At 45.9% G+C, this 24327-nt stretch overlaps 1 protein-coding gene and 1 long non-coding RNA gene across 5 annotated transcripts in view; one reads left to right on the forward strand and one right to left on the reverse strand.

The window, feature by feature from the left end:
- The window catches only part of TMEM150C (transmembrane protein 150C), an 83169-nt gene that overhangs the window by 38149 nt on the left and 20693 nt on the right, over positions 1 to 24327 (reverse strand). The window lies entirely within an intron of this gene.
- LOC311585420 lies at positions 7661 to 12011 on the forward strand. Its single transcript, XR_014775222.1, has 3 exons — positions 7661 to 7903; positions 8519 to 8629; positions 11752 to 12011. It is a non-coding gene; the product is annotated as an uncharacterized lncRNA (long non-coding RNA).

Consider the following 24327-nt stretch of genomic DNA (forward strand, 5'->3'; position numbering starts at 1 on the left):
TGGAAAAACACCTCCCACTTACAGATGGAAAGTCCAGATCCTCATTGTTTGAAACTCTTTTTTTTTTTTTTTACTTGTGACTTTTACCTGTGACTGACTGCTGCAGGAGCTAAGATGGTGCTTTATGGAAGGTTTGTCTGCCCTGGGTTGGTGAGGAGAGGCAGTTGTAACTCCTCTGCTTGGGACAAGGGCATAGTAAGGGTTTGCCTCTCACTAGTTAGGTGACATTGGTTAAGCTTGCTCTGTGCCTCAGTTTTCCCATCCGTAAAGTGGGAAGAATAATGGCACTGATCTCACCACATTTTCAAAAAGGCGAAAAAACACTCCTGTCTAGCCAGCCTCCCAGGGACGGCTAACTGCTGCCATGCACTAGGAATTAGCATTTCTGTCCATGACAAACCTTGCATATATAACCATGGTCTCCTGAGATTATACTTCTGGTGACTCGTAGTCAGTCTGTGAAAGTATGTTCACACGAGGAGGAAATCATCAAATGACACTCTCCTTAGGATGTGTCTCCGTTGTTAAGTGACACAGGAGTGACATAGGATTCTGTACTCCACTGCGAGCACTACGTGGGGCTTTGCTTATCTTTCTTCAAGTCATAATTTATCAGGAGGCATGCTCCTTGCCACAGCAATTTTTCATGTGCTTTTTGGGGCCAGCTGGTAAGGAGCAGAAATGACGAAGGAGCCACCCACTAACGGCCAAGGCTGTCACAGTGCTATGAACCAGAGCCTCCTGGGCGTCTCTGCCATGAGTGCTGTGAGCAAACGCGCAGGGCTTACATTATGCTGTAATCCACTGACAATGAGAAGTGAGAATGACAAGGGCTATCTGCTTTGTTTTCCCAGGATTCTTATAGACTCGGAGACACATGTCAGCTATGGGGGAATAAGGAAGGGGCCAACTGACAAGTTATCAGCACAGAGATAAAAGCTGTTTTTACTTCATCCTAAGTTTTGAATGTCATGAATCAGGTGACCTGGTGTCACCTTAAGAGTCTGTGATGACTTGGCCTCCTGATCGACAGATATAAGGGGCATCATTAAATCTATAAGGTCAGCTCCCCACCACAAGAGTGCTGGCAAAACAAACAACAATAAAAAAAAACCAAACCAAAGCCCCAACACTCATAGTGAAGGTCCTCAAGCCTAGTGATTTCTAAACAGAACCAGCAGTGACTTTTTTTTTTAATTCACATTTTCTTGATTTCTAAAACCAGTCACCTTCATTCACCGAACAGATGACTACAGGAGTCCACCTACACTCATGGATTCTTTTTCTTAGAAATAGATGGAGCTCACAACCCCTAAAGGAACTCCCTCCTACTAGCATGTGGACCCAGTATGGTCTGAGTTTCCATGTAACACCTTTTAGTAACAAACACTGCCCAAGTATGGAGAATATAACTTCTCTTCTTAGTTCAGAACATTTTACTCAGTTTACTTTTTCTCAGGACAGCAATGCGCTCAGCCCAAGGATACCCTATATGTTACCACTAGTTAAGCCCAACAGCCACCCCATTTCCTTTGACAAGAGTCTCTTGGACCTAGGCAGTGAGATGCAAAAGGAGGTCTTCTGAGTAGCAAAGGGGAAGGGTTTGTATCCTTAGCAAAGGAAAACCTTATCCACCCACATTCCTTCTTTCTCACTTGGGATGGTGCAGTAAAAGTACATTACTTTATGTAGTGGCATCCATGATGCTATATACACTACAACAAATAAGAGGACCCAAAGCCACCATATTGAGGATGACAGAAAAGAAGGTGGAAAGAGTAAGCCCTTGATGATGTCATCAAATGTCCAGTTGCACCAATCTCCAAGCACAATGAAGGTCAATTACAAGTCTCCATTTCAGGTTGGTACAGTACCGTATTCTCTCTACTCATCTCCTGTGACTGGGTAACCGACTCCTCACCCTGGTTATGACAAGTGCCCTCTCTTGCAGGCGTGGCTTTGTGAAGATTCTTTTCACAGCACCGGGACGAGGTTCCTACTTTCTAGAGTTGCACACCAAAGCATGTAGACCAATCGTCACCCAACAAAATTGATTTAAAACTTCAACAAAGAGATGAAAGAGCTAGACATAAGATGTAATAGCTCCATGGCATTTTGAAATATAGTGACGGTCTTTGAGTCAGTGACTTTGAGTGCTGGCTGCTCTTCCAGAGGACCCGAGTGTAGTCCCCAGCAGCACACCAGGTGGCTCACAACTCTAGCTCTAGGAGGTCTGGCACACCTTTTGGCCTCTGTACACACCTGTGTGGATGACCATGCACTCAAGCTCATACACACACACACTACACCCCCCCCCACAAGACACACACACACACATACACACCACACACACAAAAAAAACATAAATTTTTAAAAATGCTGAAATGGTAAGCTTTGTTATGTGTATTTCATCCAAAAAAATTTTTTTTAAAGAAAGGCAACAGCAACAACCACCCTATGTCCATTAGAATAGCTAGCATAAAAATAACAAATGTTAGCTGGGTGTGATGGCACATGCATTTAATCCTAGCACTGGGGGCGGGGGCAGAGGCAGGCAAATTTGTGAGTTCAAAGCCAGCCTAGATTATACTGTGAGTTCTAGGACAGTGAGACCCAGTGCCAAGAAAAACAAAACAAATGCTGGTCAAGGATATGGAAAAACAGAGCGTTTTAATCTCATTATATAGCCTTGGCTGACCTGGCATTTCTTACGTAGGCTAGCCTGGCCTCAAACATACAAAGATGCATCTACCTCTGCCTCCTCAGTGCTGGGATTAAAAGCATGTGCCCACCATGCCTGGCCAAGAACTGGAACTGTTGTTGGGAATTTAATCTCCCCAGTCAGCTGGGGAGATAGAGGACTTGGTCAGCCAAGCGCTTGAAGCACACACGTGAAGACCTGAGTTCAAAGCCCCAGAACCTACATAAAGTTAGACGTAGTAGTGCTGGGATTATAGACATATGATCCGGGCACTCTTAGGATAAGATGGGAGCCAGAGGGAGGAGAGTCCCAGGAAGGTCCTGAGCCAGCATCCTGGTGTATGTAGCAGCAAACAACAGAGATCTTGCCTTAGACAAGATGGAAAGTGAAGATAAATACCTGAGATTGCTTTCTGACTTTCCATAAGCAAGCCGTGGTACATGCACATATGTGTTTCCCTGTTCCCTCCCACCACCACCACCATAGAAGGATGAAACAAAATGCTGAAACATATCACTGGAAAACAATATTGGTCTCTTAACAAGTTAAAAATAAAGTTAACAGATGATGCAGAAGTTCCACCATGGGTCTTTGCCCAGGTGATGGTTTGAATGGAGAATGTTTGATCCCCAGGAGGCATCCCTGTTTGGGAAGGTTCCGGAACCTTTAGGAACTAGGTCCTTGCTGGAGGAATTATGGCCTTGGGGTGGGCTTTGAAGTTTTAGACAGCCCTGTTTTGCTTCCTGATCTCTCTGTCACTTCCTGTGTGCAGATAAAAATGTGATCAGCATGCCTGGCATGGTGGCACATGCCTTTAATCCCAGCACTCCGGGAGGCAGAGGCAGGCAGATATCTGTGAGTTACACACACACAACCTGTGTGTGTAACTCAGGTTGACATGCTTGCATAGGAAGCCCTTTTAACTACTGGGCCTAGATGTAGCTTTTTTTTTCTCCCTGAGACATGGTTTCTCTTGGATGTCCTAGACTTGCTTTATAGACAAGACTGGCCTCGAACTCACAAAGATCCACCTGCCTCTTCTTCCCAGAGTGCTGGGATCACAGGCGTGCGCACCCTAGCCTGGCTGCTAGATGTAGTTCTTAACAGTCTTATAAACTGTAAACAAATGGCAAGTTACCCACCATCTACACTCAGACACACACACACACACACACACACACACACACACACACACACACTCCAGTTACAACGGTGGGATAGTGTAGGGAATGGAGATTTGCTGGGAGCCAGAGAGGAGCTGGTGGTAGCAGGGATCACCAGCTGTCTACGAACCCCTCCCACACTTCTTCCACTGCATTAGAAGAGTAGCTAGGCACCATATTCAGGGGGAGGAGGTCGCCCACAGCCACCGTCATAGGGAAGGGGGGAGGAATGGGAGGATGCATGGGATGGGATAGAAAATGAGATGTAATAGGAATTATTTTTAATTTTCAATAAAAATGTGTTATTATTAAAAAAGAAAAAAAGAAAAAGAAAAAAAAAAAAAAAAAAAAAAAGAAGAGCAGCTAGGCCCACAGCCCGGCTACAGGACACTGCGGTTTCTCTGAGCCATGGCACAGTGACATGACTAATTTCTTACCCATGGGGTAGGGGACAAGAAGGCTTTCTCACTCATCCCCTCTGATCTAAGTCAAAGGCGACCCATGCACAGACAGACACTGGGCTGCAGATGGCCTAGCTGCTGTCAGTCCCTCCCATATCTCCGCATTACATAAATTAGAAAGACAAACAAGCCCTCTGCATTTTAAAGCCATTCTGTCATTAGATTCTTGCTGCCACCGCTGCAGGATCTTTTACTGTAGCTAATTAATACATCCTGACGCTGCAGCAAGTGAAGCCCAAACAGCTCACCAAACGGCAAAGTCACTGTTCATAAGGGACCAGAAAAATTCTACAATTCTTAGGTGACACTAACACAACCTTGCCCTGGGAATTAGGGGACATCCAAGAGACTGGAGTGACTGGGGGGTGTCCGTCTCCCCCATCTCCTGCCACTCCCCCCAAATCAGTAGAAGGATAAAGGCCAGGGAATGTTTTCCTGACTTAACAATGGCCAATCTTTCATGTATATGTAAATGTTTCCGGGGTTTTGTTTTGTTTTTTGTTTTCTTGAGAGAGGCTCTCACATAGTCCAGGCTGGCCTCAAACTTGCAACATAGTCAAGTTGACCTTGAACTCCTGATCCTCCTGCCTCCACCTCCCAAGGACTGAGATTACAGGCATGCACCACCAAACCTGGGTTATGTGGAGCAGGGGATTAAACAAGGGTTCATGCTAGACACCTCAGCCTCATTTTCACAAAGATTTCATAAATATACAAATCTTCTCCCTACTTGTCAAATACTTCCTGAAGCGCTCAAGCCTCTTGTTTTTGTTTTGTTTTGTTTTGTTTTGTTTTGTTTTGTTTTGTGTGTGTGTGTGTGTGTGTGTTTGTTTTTTGAGACAGGGTCTCTCTCTGCAACCTTGGCTGTCCTGGACTCACTCTGTAGACCAGGCTGGCCTCGAACTCACAGCGATCCACCAGCCTCTGCCTCCCGAGTGAGTGCTGGGATTAAAGGCTTGTGCCACCACACCCTGTTCTTGTGAGGCAGGGAAAAGGCTGGGTTCCCTTATTGACGAATTTGTAGATGGTGAAGAGATTATTTCGGGGAAGTTCTGAAGACTCTCCCAGTCCTTCCACCACATGCAATGATTTCATCACTATCCCAAAGGCAGTCAACAAACGAAGAACCCCAAGGACTAGTCTGACCACATGCTACCCCATACGCTCTGCCCCGCAGCTGTGAGGCTGAGAGACACTACAGTGGCCTCTCTGGAGCTCCAAGCACCAGAACAAGCAGAGAGCCCACAAGATGCAGCCCTCTCTGGCTAGACCCTGTCCTCAACACTTAGTTCAGTGAAGAGAAAACAAGCAAACACAAAGCAAATCAGAGCAAACCAAGAAATGTCCCATCCAAGTCCCCAGGGGCAGGAAACGCCCAGGAACCCCAGGAGGTGAAGATGTGAGAGGCAAACTCGGGTTGGATCTTGTGTGGCTATGGAAGAACACCCAGGCCGGGAAGTGCACAGGACCAGCCACCCTGGAACACTGAAGATGGAGCTCCTGTCAATCAAGCTGCCAGCTTCTTGGTGGACAATGTTACAGATGCAAAGAACAGGACAATGATTCTCCCACAATCCATTTTATGGGCCCCCAGAATAGAGCGAGGACCATGAGTGTGACTTAGATTTGTGGGGTGAAACATCTTGCTTAAGTTTACTAACCCGCGGTGTTCCCATCACAACATGGGGTTCATATAGTACCTACTTCTTTGGGCTGCAGTTAAGACTAAGATTTAGCCTAACAGTGACATGTACATGCTAAGAACATGCTAAGCTCATGCTGGCCGGAAACCATCATTATAAATGGCTGTGTTAATATCACTGCTGCCCACCCCATTTTGGGCCCAAGTAACAAAAGCAGAACTGTAGATTTATTCCAGCTTAATGGTACCCATGTATGAATTTTGGAGGGGAACCTGGAAAAGAAATAGGATAGGCGGGGCCGGACATGGTGGCGCATGCCTTTAATCCCAGCACTTGGGAGGCAGAGGCAGGCGGATCACTGTGAGTTCAAGGCCAGCCTGGTCTACAAAGTGAGTCTAGAATAGCCAGCGCTACACAGGGAAACCCTGTCTCAAAAAAACAAAAACAAAAACAAAAGTAAACAAAAACAAAACAAAAAAAACAAAAAAGATAGGCTTTCAAAGTTCCCATGGAGAAACAGGATATGACTTTTCATTCTATACCTATATCTATATCTATATATCTATATCTATATCTATTTCATCTTCAAGCAGCCTCTTGAAATCACTTTATGCTGATGACTTCTCTGGAAAGTCAGAAAGCACATGGAATATACCAGGCCGGAGGTTGTTTGTTGGAGCGCAGAGAGGGTTCTGAAGCAAGCTGTACGTCACCAGGCATCCTTCCCTCAGCAAGAACTAATTAACAGCAGAACTGAGTCCCCCTGCTCCTCCCCGCCCTCACGCCCCCAACACATGCAGCGCTACTCCATCCACACAATGGCAACCATCGGAAGCAGGGGCTTACATAGTGCCCAGTCCCCGCTCTCCCAAAGCCAGCGGCCGCCCCACTCATCCGGTACACGCTCCCTTCGTGTGGACTTTCCCATCATTGTCCCCCGTACAAACAACGTAACCTGGAACAGACTTCGTAAATAATTCTGCCTTCCCTCAGGCCCGCCCTCCTCTTTTCACTGATGTTATTTTGTTACTCTTAAGCGCTCAGGAGGCTACAGATTATAAATAAGGGGTGTGAATGCAGATGGTAGTTCACGGCAGGGGTTAATTTTTGTTTCTTTGTTTGCTGTTCTGGGGTCACATCCAGTGTCCCACACATACCAGGCAGGAACTCTACCATTGAGCAACACCCCACACCAAGGGTGGTTCAAGTTAGGCTGCAACGTAGCAAGGACTAAGCGATACCGGGCAAACAAGTGAGTGTGTCCGAGAGAAAGTTGCCTTAAATTGTCAATTTGGTACAATCCGGACTTATGTGTAAGAAGAGGCCTCAACTGAGGATCTGCCTAGATCAGGTTGGTCTGTGGGCATTTCTCTGAGGGACTGTCTTGATTATTAGTAGATGTGGGAGGGCCCAGCCCATGGTGGTTGGCAGCATCCCCTGGGCAGGTGGTTCTGGAAGATACAAAAAGCTGGGTATAAGCCAATGAGTGAGCCATCGCTCCGTGGCTCCCGCCTTCAAGTTTCTTCTTTGAGTTCCTGTGACTTACCTCAGTGATGAACCGTGTAAGATGTATAAGATGAAGCAAACCCTTTCCTCCTCTAAGATGCTACTAGAGAGAGTGCTATCCACAGAGCCGGAAGGAGAGCTGAACGCCAGGTAAATAACATTTACTTCCCCTGTCTGAGTGCCGCTGTTCAGTCTGCTGAGGGCCCAGTGAGAACAGAAATCTGGAGGGAAGCCATCTCTTTCTTCTTGAGCTAAGACATCCGTTTCTCCTACCTTGGACAGCAGGACTCTGGCTTCTTCAGCCTTGTAGCTCTAACCTTAACAGAGTGGCTTTCCTGGCTCTCGGCCTGCAGACTCCAGCTGCCTCTTGGACCACGGACGTGCCTGGGTTTCCAGCCAGTGGGCTTCACACTGTAGTTCTGAGCCCTGGCGAGGCACGAGGCATCTCCCATAACTGCATGTGTATACATGTATCCTCTGGTTCTGTTTCCAGGGACAACCCGGACTCAGACCTTCAGCACAATGGTGGCTCCACAGTTAGTCGATAAAATTAGCACACACAACCGCCACGCATCCTAACAAGGACCTTAAAGCTCGCAGCTAAGGGGACTGGAGTGTGTTCCAACTCTCCTTGAAGCCATCAGGAAACATATTCAGAAAGCACAGGGTGGCAATTAACCTCAAGGTCTAAGCTGGCCCATATGCCAGCCCTGGCTGGCACACTAGGCTTTAGATCTGGGTCATTTTACTGGGTGGTCATCACCTAACTGTCCCTTTGTGGCTGGAACCAAGGTTCTTTCAATGTCCTGTCTGCTTCTCCACGAGGGTGGGTCAGATAGTGACATCCTCTTCCTTTCTTAGGCAAGGGTTGGTGGGTGGGGACTATCCCCTGTGACAGACATGTGTGCATAAAGCCCCTCCCTTTTGTTCCCTTTGCTCCTCCTCCTTGAGTTGCAGACTCCTCCCACTGTGGTTTAGTTCTGGATTCTCTATGGTGGATGTTCATGGATCTCTCCCCCTATATCTGCTCTCTCTCCTCTCCAGAGACAGCTCACCCTTAAAGCAGAAGGCTATGGGATTGGAAGCATAGCAAGAGTGAGCTGAGAGAATAAATACTTCTTAGAAATTACACACCAGAACCAGCAACAGGGCTCGGTGAGTAAGTACGCTTGGATGCAAGCTTGAGGGGCCTAAGCAATGTCCCTGGATCCCAGTGTGGAGACCCTGACTGCTCTGCCTTTTCTTCTGACCTCCCGACATTCATGTGGTAGCATACATGTGGGCACCCACAGTGGTAATGAAATTGCTCAACAGGAGCTGGGTCAGGGGTAGCATATTCAAGACCTGGGTTCTGGCATGAGGAGGGATTGAAAATCTCATCAGTGTTTAGGTACTCTACCTCCATTCTGATAGAAACAATTCACAGAACACTAATAGGATATTCTAATGAGCTGGGCTCCTCCTAGTACCTTGAGTGATCTCTTGTCTAGGGTGAAGTAGGGGTGAATTCGCTGACTGGGGGAGTGTGAGCATTAGGGTTCTCAGCGTCTGCAGGTGTCATTCATCTAAGGGGAAGTTGCTTCATTTCTGAGGAGACAAATCAGTTTTCTGGAAAGAAAGGGCAGCAGAGAATAACAACTTGACCCAATGCTTGGGAGACAGAGTTAGGGGGAATCGCCATGAATTCTAGGCCAGCCAGGATGACATGGTGGGATCTTGTCCGAAACAGAACACAAATGATTAAACAGACAGATAGGACTATATCAGGCTAAAGAGCTGGTACACAACAAGGGAAACAATCCACAGAGTGAAGAGATGATCCACAGAACGGGAGGAAAGCCCCACAAGTTACACATCTGAGGCAAGGTAAGATCCAGAGGACCCTCCTATATCCCAGTAACTGAATAGGCTCCAGAATAGCACAGGAGAACCAGCCCATGAAGAGGGAGGAATAGATCTAAAGAGACATGTTTCAAAATGGCGCATCGACAACTATCAGGACTATGGGCAAGAGCTCTACTCAACAGCAGTAATCACCACAGAAACGCAAATCAAACTGCAACCACCTCCACCTCACTCCACTGAGAATTCCTGCTATGCAACAGACAAAAGATAAATACCAACAAGGATGCTGAGGAAAGGGAATCCCTACCCTGTGCGAATGCAAGTTAGTAGCTATTATGGAAATTTCTTTAAAGACCGAGCCACATGACCCATGGGTACTCCTCCTAAAGGAAATGAGGCAAGTATGCCCAGCAGATAGCTGCATTCCCATGAGCACTGCAGAACTAGGCACAGTATCCAAGAAGTAGAAACAGCCTACCTACCATCAACTAGTACAAGGATGAAGACACTGTACATATAACAGTGCACACTGTTCAGACTTTAAAAAAAGTCTAACCTGTAATTTGTGAGGTACATGGTATTAAATGGAATGGTAGGCTCCGAAAGATAAATATCACATGATCTTGTCACTCGTGGGATCTAAAGCAGTTGATCTCATCGAAATTAAGAGTAGGGTGGTAGTTGCCAGAGGCTGGTGGGGGCCGGGGGCAGGCTAGGAGCAGGTAGTAAGTTGCAGTGAGATAGGAGAAATGCATTCTGGTATGCTGATGCACAGTGGGGTGACTATAGGTGATAAAGATGCACCATACACTTTAAAGAGTCAGAAGGATTCTGAGGTGTACCATAAAGAAATGACAGTTGTCTGAGACATATTTTACCTGGCTCAAACATTATGCCACATACGCATTTACCAAGGCATCAAGGCATCAGCCCATGTTTTTATATATCAGCTTACATGATTTTTTAGTAGTAAAATTGAAAAAAAAAAAAAAGAATAGCAGTTCATTTAATGGTTCTTTCTTGATGGAAAACATCCTCAAGGACACCATTCTAAATTTGATTTTTAACACTTTACCCTTTGGCCTAGAGTGTGGTTTTCATATACAATTAACTCCCAAGAAAGGATTTTTATAAGCCAACAACTAGTAGTGCTTTATCAACGTTGCTACTGCTTTCTCTTCTGGTTATAGATGTGCCATTGGTGTCCAGTGTGTGTGCATCTGCTAGTGAGTGAGGGTAGAAGCCTGCCACGCTGAGGGTTTGGACCTTAGGTAGACAGGCTGGCGTGACTGCCCTGGTTACCCTAGCTCTGCTTGTTTGCTTTCCCGTGTACACTGAAGGCAGAGACCTCACAGCCTCGTAAGTTTGTCCTCTTTATGTCACCTGAACTCGTTGATTATATATATACACAGAATTAAAAACTGAAAAATGAGATGTAAATGTAAAAATCCCTGATAACTAACCATGAATACTCCTACATGTGATCTCGGATACTTTCTCCCATATTTAATTCTACAAATCCTTTACCGCACTCTTGGCGGCCTTGCTCCAGTCTTACAGTAATCACTCTCCGCTCCAAAGCCTTGTGGTAATTCATCTCAGAGACCTCAATCTTTGCACATCCCTAGGTTCAAGGTACCGGGGAACCCTGAGCCAAAACAGGTCTCAGACTAAACACAGCCTCCCACAGTAGCCGGAAAGATACCTTTAAGACACAAGTCAGGCTCCACTCTGCCAGACATACATAAGGGCTCAAATGCGGACTCTGACCTCAGCATGGCATCCTCCCAGGCTTCGGACGCTGGCTGCCTTGTACGGGCTCGTGAGCCCTGCCTTGTCCCTCTATAAAATGTGCTTGCCCCTAATGTGGCACATGGCTGTGCCTTTGCCCTTCCAGCCCCCGTCCCTGTCCCAAGACTTTGCAAAATGAAGACTTCCTTGGAAAGCTTTTCCTGAACATTCCACTTAAAATGGCTGTCATTCCTCAACCCCAGAATTCCCTTCGCCATCCTGCTGCACATCCTCCCCATCCTGTCCCGTATTTAACCTATTTATTTTACTCATGGGTTTTCTTATCACTAAATGGGAATTTGGGAAAAATTAGTTAATTTTTTTATAGATTGTTCAATTTTTTTTACTGATATCCATTTTATTTTATATTTTTATTACTTTTTTTTTATAGCTTGTCTACAGTTTCCTCTCCCTCCTTCCCTCCCAGTCCCTCTCCGAACCTCTCCTTTGCCCCCCTAAATTAATCTATGTTTTAATTCTTTGACAGTTTCCTCTATAATGAATTTTAGTCCCATTCCTCCCCTATTACTTGCTCTCACTCCCCGCCCCTGCTCTCGCTGAAATCTTTTTCTCCCCCAACAAGCCTGAGGGTGAGGGGTTTTTTTTTGTCTTTTATCCCCTATCTTATCAACAATATCTAGAACAAGACCACATCTATAGACATCTGGTGAAGAACACAAGAAAGGCACTGCCCTGGGCCGAGGATTCTAAACAGCACGATGAGGGGCTGAAGAGATGGCTCAGAGGTTAAGAGCACTGTCTGCCCTTCCAGAGGACCTGGCCTCAGTTTTCAGCACCCGCAAGGCAGCTCACAACCATCTGTAACCCTGGTCCCAGGGAATCCGACACCCTCTCCTGACCTCCATGAACACCAGGCACACAGGCAGCAGCACAGACGTACACAGAGCCAAAACACTCATATACGCAATGAAATAATAAAAAAAGAAACTTAACAAAGAAACACAAAGCGAGCTGAAGGAATGAGATTTGGTTGGAGGCGGTATCCACGTGAGCACGAGCGACCGCGCACCACGTGGTGATGACAATGGCTGTGTGTGCTGCACCGCAGCAAGAGTGATGGATTCTGCCCGTGAGTAATGAGGGCAGCGTCCACGGAGCCTGCCCTGTAGGCTGCGCCTTGGTGATACCCAAAGCCACAAGATACAGACAGCATAATACAATGGCTCCCGCAGTGGGGTGTGCGGTACAGGGAAAGGGAGCTTGTTCTCGATCACAGGAAGGTATGAATCCACACGGAGGAGCCACGTACGGAGTGACCATGAGCAAAGGCCAGGCCAGGTGCCAGGTTCTGACTAACTGCTCCTAGCTGGGCACAGACAGAGGGGAACGATGATCAGCAGTCGGTGAGGGGTATTCTTGACTGTTGCTATGGCAAAAAGGCCTCATACAAAAGCAACTTTGGCTTACAGCTTGAGAGGATTTGGCCTGTTGTGGTAGGGAAGGCACGCCATCAGGATTATGAAATATCAGCCGTCGGGAAGTACAGCGAGCCTGAGTGCTGCTGTTGCTCCAGGGGCTCCCCCCCCCGGGGCTCCCCCCCCTGGGGCTCCCCCCCCCCCCCGTCTGCCTTTTCTCAGGGAGACCCTGTTTCCCAGGGTGGTGCTGCCCACATTCAGGGTAACCTCTCCCTTCTCAAACCTCTTCAGAAGCATCCCCACAGACACCCTCAGAGGCTTGTCTCCTTGGTGATTCTAAACTTAGTGAAGCTCACAATGAAATGAGCCATCACACAGGAGAGGGTGGCGGGTCACACAGTCTTATGAGATAACTAGGGTCGGAGGCTCTCGTTAACCCCAGATTTTTATAGAAATGTACAGATGGGCCTAGAAGAAAATTCCGGAGTCTGATGAAAGTCTAGTCAAGCAAAGAATCTTTGTCCACGTCCTGGTCACCGGTTTTTTTGAAAGCACGACTAAAGCATGACCAGAATTCAAGAACAGGTTGCAGAATATAAGGTCATTCCAGCATGTCGTTTGTTTGTTTCTGCCTTTCTTTCTTTTTTTCTTTCTTTCTTTTCTTTGCATAATGAATTCTAGCCTTTCCTTTTCCCCAAGACATTTATTGCATTCAACATCCAAGTAGAGATTTCTTACTAAGGTGATGTGTTTTGGGAACACTGCATTTCATCCTTTAGCTATGAATGACTACCTATGTTTTTCAAATGGTAAATAAAGTACATTCATCTCTAGTTTCTTCAGAAAAAAATCAAGTAATTGCCTTTATTATTAGTCTCTCCTTATTATATATAAACCTATATATATTAACACATAATATATATAGAGCTCTATATGATATAGAGAAAGCCACTTACCAGTCATCCACTGGACAAGTATTCTAGGGCCTTCCCTGGATTAGGAATTGTTCTGGGCGTTGGGGAAAGTGGTTACCAAGAAGACAAATCCTGAACCCTCAAGTCCTCCAGAGGAGACATACACAGCTATGTTTCAGTGCAAAGGAAAGAACTGTCCTAGATCAGACAAGCTCCCGAGTCCACAGCAAGGGGGGATAGCCCCTCCAAGGAGTGAGATGGACAGCAAAGTGATATTTAAGGTGGCCAGCAAGGAATTCCCTACCCGGTGAAGTGAAAGTATGGTGGCTCCAGACACAGTGTGAACAGAGCTCTGGACACAGGATTTAAATGAGGCAGGTTTTCCTAGCAAGGTGGGCCACAGGGCAGCTGTGGGAAGCTGCAGCACTCCTGGGCAGAGAGTTGGTGCCCCGAACCAAAGCAACACCAGCTCGGGCACTGAAACGGTGAAATTCAAGAGCAGTTTGGCAGTAGGAGGGGAAAGTACAAAGAGCACTTGAGGCATTTTAGTCTCAGGATGTAGCTCGACTAAGGCATACCTTCTCATGACCGGAAACCCTCCTGTCAATTCTGATGGAAGTCATGTCTTCCGACTAAAGTTAGTTTGGGCTATGTAAAGAGGGGGAAATTACTGCATTGATAGGATCTGTAGACTGTTTCAAAAAGACATTATGTAAATGAGTACAAGTGGGGGATTGGATCGATACAGAAATGGAGCAATAAAGCCAGAAGGGACCGTATTGTCTTCAAAGTCTAGTTTGTGACCATTCCAAGTGGTCACAAACCACAAAACTCTAATTAAAGATGGAGAGAGGGGAGGACAAAAATGAAGATGCACAGGAGATGAGGATGTATGAGACCCTGGTGGTACTCAACATGAAGCCGGTGATTTAGAGTGGCTCCCTAATTAAAGGGCAACATTCCGCTGCCTGCTGTTCATTGTTTAACAAACGCAGCCCTCCCTCTCAGGCATCAATGTGTCTTAACAGCTTCTGATTCAGGCTGCAAAATGGCAGCCACAGATGCGGAAGATCAGGAGTCTGTTTTTCCGTGGCCAGCAACTCAGTGGTAAGGCGGCCAAGTGATCAATCCTTCGCCCAAGTGACACATGCCCACGCACGTGCACAAACACAGTCACCCACTTCCCAAGCAGACAGGGAGGGTGGTAGTGGCTCTAGCCACACGCTCACCCAAGGGCCTGGATGTACAGGCAGTGACCAAAATGCAAATGAGAGACACTTTTTGGGGCTGGGCTCTGGAAATTATATTTGAGCTTAGAGAAACCACAAAAATAAATAAAGGAGATTCCTTTTGATAATGAGAACACCATCTACCAAACTGGCCTGCCGTAGAATGGTCAACAGTATTACTCGCCTTTGCAATCAACCTTCCTGGAAAGCATTTCCTGGGGGGAAATAACAATACGAGTAATAGACACACCAATGATGGCACCGAATTATTGGCAGTGGTTTTTGCCAACTCCTTTCCATGGACTCTTGTTAGTCATTCATCACATTATAACTACGATGCGTGGACCAGCTTTACTGTCAATTTACAGGAGAGCACAATGGCCTCCCGAGCTTTAGGGCTTTGCTCGGGGCCATGCAGCTTGAAAGTAGTGGAGTCTATCCAAGCTCTTGGACTCTCACCAGTACATTCTACTAAACTTTATTAGCCTTTATTACACTCAACACTTGCCAGAACCTCTCAGTTAACTCTTAACGCCTAGATGAGGCGCTAGTTAATTAAATTGAGATGTTTCACTTTCATCTCTTACTGATAATCTTTCCCAAAAAAAATCCATCCTATTGGTAAGACAATAATGCTGAGCACAGTTTTGTCTTTTATTGGTCACCAAAAGTCTTTCGCATGTAATTCTCACTCATTGTTCCAGAGCCAATTTCACTGCAAGCTTACCTTTGAAGGGTTTTCCCACATTACCCAGCCCACACTGCATCTTGTTTTGTTTTATTGCTTTTGGAAAAGAAAAAAAGAAAAAAAACCCCACCCATATCTCTGATTGTTTGGTTCAATCTCTAAGCCTCTGGTAATTCTGGTATTTCAAAACCAGACGCGTGGCTGCTGTGGTGGAATCGGGTCTGTCTGGCTAGGCTCCCCTGAATTAGGCTTCCCAGAATTCCGTTCGGCATATTTCTGGTAAAGGTAGAGGACCAGATGCATCGGTGCAGGAGATCTGCTGGACAAAGGGAATTAGCACCCACCAGCAGAACATTAAACACCCACTGTAGATGGCTTCAGCCTACAGACCCGCTGTCCTCTACTCTTGGAATTCTGGGCGTGTTTTGGTAGCTCACACATCACTGTTTGCCTGTTGGCATCCCTCCCTTGACACAGGACAGCTGTTCAATCTGCAACTGGTCCCTTTTCTCTGGACGCATTGCAGTTTCTCTAATAGGCCAGAAATGTGCTCATCTTTGAGCTGAATGGTACCCTGTTCTTTCTGTAGCAGGCCCCTCACTGTGACAAGGATAGAGGAGGAGGGACCCGCCCATGCGCATGAGCTCTGGCCTGTGGGTATGGAATCTGGTTTTCCTTTCCTATCCTCCCCACCACGGAGAATACATAGGTACCACTGATGCATCCTTTACATCCATCTTTCCCTTCCCAATGTGGGTCACACCCCAGTCTCAGAAGGAAAGACAACAGACTTACACAACTAGTGCAAGCATCTCCATGACCACATAGGTTCTGATGCCTGTATCCTGTCATACGTGAATGCATGGACTCTTGTGTGAGCTGCTTCTTTCCTTGACCCTGACTGATACAGACAGGCAAGAGGGTTAACAGCTTGAACCTTATGAAAATTTTCCTTAGCATGGCAAGATCTTGCTCTGATTATCCGTACTCAGAAGGCGGCTTCCGGAAAAGAAGGAGGAACGTGGAGGAGATGAAAAGGGATCCCAGGTGCGGGAAACAGAGTGGCATTCGGTGATCATGTGATATTTGTCTGTTTGGTTCCAGGCACATGCCTGGTGCTGGAAATACAATGATCAATAACAACCTTAGATTACATAATCTAAGGGGAAGGAAGAATCTTACAGAGCTAGCTGTAATAGGATAAGTGCTGCATAATTGGCATAAACGAAATGCTGTGGGGATATGGAAGAGGAAGTCATCAATTTTGTCTGGAAGAATCAATAAGAGCTCTACAGAGACATAGGTACTGATGCTGTACCATGAAAAATAGATACCACTGATGCCACACCATGGAGAATAGATGGGTACCACTGATGCCACACCATGGAGAATAGATGGGTACCACTGATGCCACACCATGGAGAATAGATAGGTACCACTGATGCCACACCATGGAGAATAGATAGGTACCACTGATGCCGCACCACGGAGAATAGATAGGTACCACTGATGCCACACCACAGAGAATAGATGGGTACCACTGATGCCACACCATGGAGAATAGATGGGTACCACTGATGCCACACCATGGAGAATAGATAGGTACCACTGATGCCACACCATGGAGAATAGATAGGTACCACTGATGCCACACCATGGAGAATAGATAGGTACCACTGATGCCACACCACGGAGAATAGATAGGTACCACTGATGCCACACCACGGAGAATAGATAGGTACCACTGATGCCACACCACGGAGAATAGATAGGTACCACTGATGCCACACCACAGAGAATAGATAGGTACCACTGATGCCACACCATGGAGAATAGATAGGTACCACTGATGCCACACCATGGAGAATAGATAGGTACCACTGATTCCATACCATGGCAAATAGATAGGTACCACTGATGCCACACCATGGAGAATGTGTAGATTACCTGAGTGCAGGGGTTTGAAAACTTCAGGTGGTATATAATTACCTGCAGGGGTGACTTGGCCCTGGCTCTGAGGTTCTAGTACAGTAGATCTGGAAGGTGCAAGATTTGTACTTCAAGTTCCCAGTTAACGTTGATGTTACTGGCAGGTGCCCGTGTTCCGAGAGTCATAACCACACTAAGAAGGGCTGGGATGAGGTGGCAGATGTTGCACACAGGAGGAACAGTTGCAGCGAGGCATAATTCATTTATAACACAGTCCCTAGTCACAGATTTCTCTCTTGCTCTTCTACCTCACCAGTTCCACCTACTTCTTTTGCTCTCTGTATCATCATCTTTGATGGGCCACAATTTCTCTCATCTCTGAGGCATGACCATGGAGATATTCAGAAGGTAGGAAATATGTTCCTAGACTTCAGGCCTAGAGATCAGGCAAGTGCAAAGGATGGTGGTGCTGATTTAAGCATCTAAACATAGTGGTGATGGAGAGGGAGCATGGGGCAGAAGGCAAAGGAAGGGACCAATGGGAATAGAGGAGAGCTAAGCAGAGCCCAAGCAGGAGATGGGCAGAGCGTTGGGGAGACAGGAAGTGGGGGCGTATAACCAGAGAGGGGGGCCACTGTCTCCAATGCCACGGGGAGGTCAGTTGAGAGTGAAGGAGAGACTGGGGTATCTGTCTATTAGGACACCAGTCATGGCTCAAGTCAGAGCAGTTTCCATGGGACCTCAGAGACCTAATCCACTGCAGCAAGGCTTGGAAAAAAGAAGTGAAACAAAGATACAGCAAGTCTGGTCTGCCTTTAGGAAGGGCTTGGCGTGAATAAAAGGCAAGATACATAATTTTGCAGGGAAGACATAAAACTGTCCATGGGAGCTACGAGGACTAAGGGGTTGGGGGAAGGGGGGCGTGAGAGTGCAGAGGGAGGTATCAGGAAATATGCTCAAGGTACATTATCTAGTTGTATAAACTGTCAGTATATATACCATATATAACAAATACAGGTCCATTAAAGATATTATTGGGGCTGGCAAGATGATTCAATGGTAAAGGTACTTGATGCCAAGTCTGATGATCTGAGCTCAATTCTTGGAATCCATGTGCATGAACACACACACACACACACACACACACACACACACACACACACACAAAAATAAAAATTTAAAATGTATAAAATAAACATTATTTTCCAGGTGTGGTAGAACATACCTGTAGTCTCAGAAATTGAGAGGTAGAAGGAGGAGGATCAGGAATTCATGGTTAACCTTGGCTATATATATATATATATATATCAAGTGGCAAGGGTAGCCTGGGCTATATGAGACTCATCTTAAAAAATCAGAATATTCCCACAAAACCCAACCCAAAACATTATTAATAAGAAAAGAGGGCTGGAGAGATGGCTCAGCGGTTAAGAGCACTGACTGCTCTTCCAGAGGTCATGAGTTCAATTCCCAGCAACCACATGGTGGCTTACAACCATCTATAATGTGATCTGATGTGCATTGTATACATAATAAATAAATTAAAAAAAAAAGAAAAAAGAAAAGAAAGGCAAAAGGATGGTTATAAGTGAATGAAGGTCTAAATAAATGTTAAGAGAGTTTGTTTTTCAAAACATAAAAGATTTGGCCAAACTGTATGGGCACTGGGAAAGTGATGGGAGGCTGAAAGTTGGGAGTTTCAGTTGAAATTCTTATCTGTGGGTGTTCAGACTCTGTCCTATATAACAGCTTAAGACCTGGAGAAGCTCAGCAGAAGGTTAATTGGCCACAAGAGGGAGGAATCAAATGTCACAGGAGTGAAAAATCAGTTCTTGACTACTCTCCATTTTCCTGCTAAGGTAAGGCAAAGCCATCTCTTATGATGGAGGGATAGAGCTATGGGTAAGTGGGAGAGACAGGCAGGACGAGGGAGAAGATGACGGGGGGGGGGGGGAAACAGGGGGGGGGACGGGAAAGGCTGCAGTCCTCATCTGAGGCTAGGGTGCAGACAAGACTTAGAAACCATCCTGTTTTAGCCAGGTGTGGTGGCGCACACCTTTAATCCCAGCATTTGGGAGGCAAAGGCAGACAAATCTCTGAGTTTGAGGCCAGCCTGGTCTACAGAACAAGTTCCAGGGCAGCCAGGGCTACTTAGAAAAACCTTGTCTTAAAAACAAACAAACAAACAAACAAACAAACAAAAACTAACCCTCCCCCCGAATCCCAAACATTCTAAGTGGAGCTGATGCTTCCTCCCCACCAGTGATTAGCTGCTAATATACCAGCAGCTCTCAACCCATGGGTTGTAACCTCTTTGGGGTAAAGGTCACATGTCAGTGCTCCATATCAGATAGTTACATTATGATTCACAACAATAGTAAAATCACAGTTATGAAGTAGCAGCAAAAATAATTTTATTGTTAATAAAATAATAATTTTATGTGAAAGGGTCACAGCGTTAGGAAGGTTGAGAACCGCTGTGATGTACAAGGGCACAGAGCAATGGTGGACACATTCAAGGCAGGTCAGAAGCACCAAACCAAAAAAGGAGCAGACAAAAAAAAAAAAAAATGCAGAAGACTGGGAAAATGAACAAATCTACCACTCTGGACGACCTGCATTTTGATGCCTCGTTCAAGAGACAGGCTCACAGCCAGACGTACAACTCAGAAGAGCAGGTTAAATATACAGGATTGGGAGTCAGTGTTATGTGGTAAGGGTGGGGGTTACTCAAGTCAAGGTACCCTGGCCATAGCCCAGGTAGACTATGGAAGGTGAGAAGAAAGGATGGGGAGAGGCAGGAAGAACCCTCATATCAGGCAACAACAGAGAAAGGCAGCTGATAGTGTTGGAAGGAGAAGAAACAAAGACGAGAACAGTGTCATGAGAGCCCAGGAGAGAGAGGTGCAAGGCCATGAGGTAGCCTCAAAGCTTAGCTAGAGCCAGAACCGAGAGGCGGCCACAAGATTCAGCCATCCGTGCCTGTCCGCAGGACCTGTCCCAAACGCCTTTTGTAGACCACTGGGGTCAGAAAGCAGGTTACAATCGGGCCGAGAAAAGAATGGGAGGAATTGCCTGAAAACACATGGAGTAGGGGTCTAAGGATGCTGTTCCTGAGAGACCTAAAAGCAAAACTGAGCATCTGAACACAGCAGGGTAGTCTGCAAAGTCTGAAGCAGCCAGTGGAGAATGGGAAAAGGGGAGCGGACAGGACAGTGAGGTAACGTGCTTATGGATTAGCAAATGTCTAGTGAAAATGGCCCTGCTGGTGGAACGCATGTAGACTTGCAAAATGTTTCCTCGTTTGCCAAAGAGGTTAGATGATGTAGCCCAGGGCTACTTGTAGGATAAATTAGTGTCCGTAGTATTTTCATTACAATAAAAGAAGAATGCCAGGTGTGGTAGCACATGCCTTTAATCCCAGCACTCAGGAGGCAGAGGCAGATGGATCACTGTGAATACGAGGCCAGCCTGGTTTACAAAGCGAGTCCAGGACAGCCAAGGCTACACAGAGAAACCCTGTCTCGGGAAAAAAAAAAAGTAAAAGGAAGAAAATAACTTTGTGTCCTAGTTATTTATCTGGAAAAAGACAGACAAAATGGTGAAGGGGCCAAAAATAAAGTAAAGGCCACAAATAAGGAATAAAAATGGAGGGGCGGGGCTTCCCCATTTTTTTTAGTCTGGTCTTGAGACTCTCTGGGTTCATGAGATTCATCTGCCTTAGCCTTCTAAGTGCTGGGACCATGTCAGCCATTTAGCCTTGTTTAGGAGCAAAACGACCCAAGGAAATCTGAGAGCTGGTTCTTAAATCACCACTTCAACTACAGAAGACTGACACGTCAAATATCTTGAAGAGAAAGACATAGGAAACAGTGTTAACGGCGTCTGTAACAGGCATTCACACACCAGCGCACTGGTGTATATATGTGTGCACAAACCTACACCAATACATACATATACTACATAAAACTAAGTTATAGGTAACCGAGAGACATACAAAAACAATTATTTTTTTGAAAAAATATACTTTATTTACATCTTGATTGTAGTCCCCTCGCTCTTATCTTCCTGTTCCCACCCTCCCTCCCTCTTCTGCCCTATTCCCCTCCCCTAGGCTTCTGACTGGTGGTGGGGTCCTCCTCCCCCACTGTCTGACCACAGCCTATCAGGTCTCATCTGGAAAGCCTGCATCCCATAACAATTCTTATCTCTAGACACTCAGACTCTGTTCGGTGAGGTACAAGATCAGCTGATTCCTGCCTTTCTCACTGTCGCACGGAAGAACCACAGTGGCGTTCATTTGCACCTTCCCTAGGAACCATTCACGTGCAGTTCAATCTTTTTTTTTTTTTTTCTGAGACAGGGTTTCTCTGTGTAGCCTTGGCTGTCCTGGACTCACCTCTGTAGACCAGGCTGGCCTCGAACTCACAGTGATCCACCTGCCTTGGCCTCCCTAGTGCTGGGATTAAAGGCGTGCGCCACCACGCCTGGCCACAGTTCAATCTTGTTGCTCTAGCGCGGTGGTTCTCAGCCTTCCCAATGCTCAATCCTGTAATACAGTGCCTCGTTTTGTGGTGACCCCTCCCCCCAACCATAAAATTACTTTTCTTGCTACTTCATAACGGTAATTTTGCTACTGTTATGAATCACAGTGTAACTATATTACATGCAGGATATCTGATGCACAAGCCCCGTGGGGGCCATGACCTTCATGTTGAGAACCACTCGGGGCAGAACCGCTCGCTGCTCTACAGTGCACTTGCCTGCCTGGCTTCACTGGCTCCTGCAGTGGTTAAGCCAGTTCAGCATCTTTAACTGGTGTCCATTTTTATAACCACATGAGAATAGAAAGTTATCTTTTTCTGAAAGTTATTCTCAGCTTATAGAAGAGCTCATTTTCATGTAAAAAACACTAGAATATGGAAAAATATGGTAAGCTACCCAAATTATTTTTGAAGATGGGCTAGTTCTGATGCCAAAAATCAGTAAGTATATGTCTAAAAATTGAGAATGATAGACCAATTTTATTCCCAAATAAAAATAAAAGTATTGCTCATGGTTTTAAACCAATGCAGTTTTTAAAAAAAGATTTATTTATTTATTTATTTATTTATTTATTTATTTATTTATTATTTATGTAGTACTCTGCCTGCATCTATACCTACAGGCCACAAGAGGGCACCAAATCTCATTATAGATGGTTGTGAGCCACCATGTGGTTGCTGGGAATTGAACCCAGGACCTCTGGAAGAGCAGTCAGTGCTCTTAACCTCTGAGCCGGCCCTCCAGCTCTTGATGCTGTTTTATACCTGCCTCCCTTACCATGGCCACTTTCCATGCTTGCCTCCAAAATGTGACACGTGATTCCCCAGCACAGGCTGAAAGTGTACATGGAACCAGCGTACTAAGGAGGTAAGAAGCTGATGTCACGAAGTGTTCATCCTCCCATGTCCCCAAGTCTGTGAGCTGTCTTTGCATCAACAATAATTGTCTCAGCAGTCACTGCAGCATCACCGGTTTCTGGCTGCAGCCCTCTAGGTCTAACCAACCTAGAATCTGAGCAGTTACATTAAGAACAGTTTTATCAATGGAATCCTTAGACTGCTCGTGAACCAGAAAGTGCACCGCCACAGGCATTATCAGGGAACCATCATCCTGAACAAAGAACTTTGGCCAGAACAGCAGCCTTAAATATAATCCACACTAGCCAATGGCTCTGCATTTTCAGGTACTCTGTCAGTACCTTTTATCTATCTATCTATTTTCTATCTATCTATCTATCTATCTATCTACCATTTATCACCTCTAACATATCTATCTATCATGTATCTGTGTCTATCTATCATCACCTCTCTATTATCTATCATCTATTTATCTATCATCTATATTATCTCTCTCCATCTATATATATCCATCCATCCATCCATCTACCCATCGACCCATCAACCCATCACTCACTCTATCAATCATTTTGTGGTACTGGAGACTAAATCTTAGGCCTCACCCATGCTAGGCAAGTGCTACATCTGAGCTGTGGATCTTGAAAAGATAGATAATATCTGTGAGATATTTTTCAAAGAACTTGGGCCAGGCATGGCTGGGGATAGTCTTAAATTATTCCAATCTCTCCCCTCCCCTCCTCTCTTCTCTTCCCTTTTCTTTTTTCCTTCCTCCTCTCCCTCTTGATAAGTTCTCAGGCAAGCCTCAAGCCTGCCTTGTATTGAAGGATGACCTTGAACTCCTGACTTTTCTTACGCTTCTGCTTCCCAAGTGCTGGGGTTACAGATATGTCACAACCATGCCTGGCTGACACAGTGCCGGGGGCAGAACCCAGGTCTTCATACATGCCAGGCAAGCACTGCACCAAGTCTTCCATATCCTCAGCCCCTGTCATGAAACCTTCATGTTATGGAAGCGGACGCCTAGAGATTGCTTTAGCAAAGCAGCATCAATCCCTCACTGATTTGAATGCAGAGGGGGAAGGGAGGACACTTGTTAAGGAGGCAGAGAATTAGCAGGAATTGGGGGGCAGAAGAAAGGGCGATGGGGCCAATATGAGCAAAACACAGTAATATACATGTAAGAGCGTGTAATACAGAAAACCATTATCTGCTACACTTATTAAAATCACTTTTACAAGTATGGAGGCGGCTGTGGAGATGGCTCAGAGGGTCAGAGAGCAAGCTGTGTAAATGTGAGGGAGGTCCCCAGCACACCACAGCACACCACAACACAAGGAGCTGAGTACAGCACACAAACCTGCAGCCTCTAGGGGTGTGGGGTCTGGATGGGGAGGTCACTGGGCTTATTAGCTGAGGGTGGGGGGGAGGGAGAGGACACACACAGATGAGCTCCAGATTCATTAAGACTTGTCTTAAAGGACTAGGTACGGAGTGATAGAGAAAGATACCCGACATCTTCCTCCAGACTACATGCAAGGGCACACACACACATACAAACACACACATGCAGAAAGGGAAAGGGAGAGAGCTGCATACACGTATGTGTACACACATATACACAGAGATATTTGCACACACATGTATACACACACACACACACACACAGATACACACACATA

The sequence above is a fragment of the Acomys minous genome (genome assembly GCF_964271855.1).
Source record: "Acomys minous genome assembly, chromosome: 15".
Classification (NCBI taxonomy): domain Eukaryota; kingdom Metazoa; phylum Chordata; class Mammalia; order Rodentia; family Muridae; genus Acomys; species Acomys minous.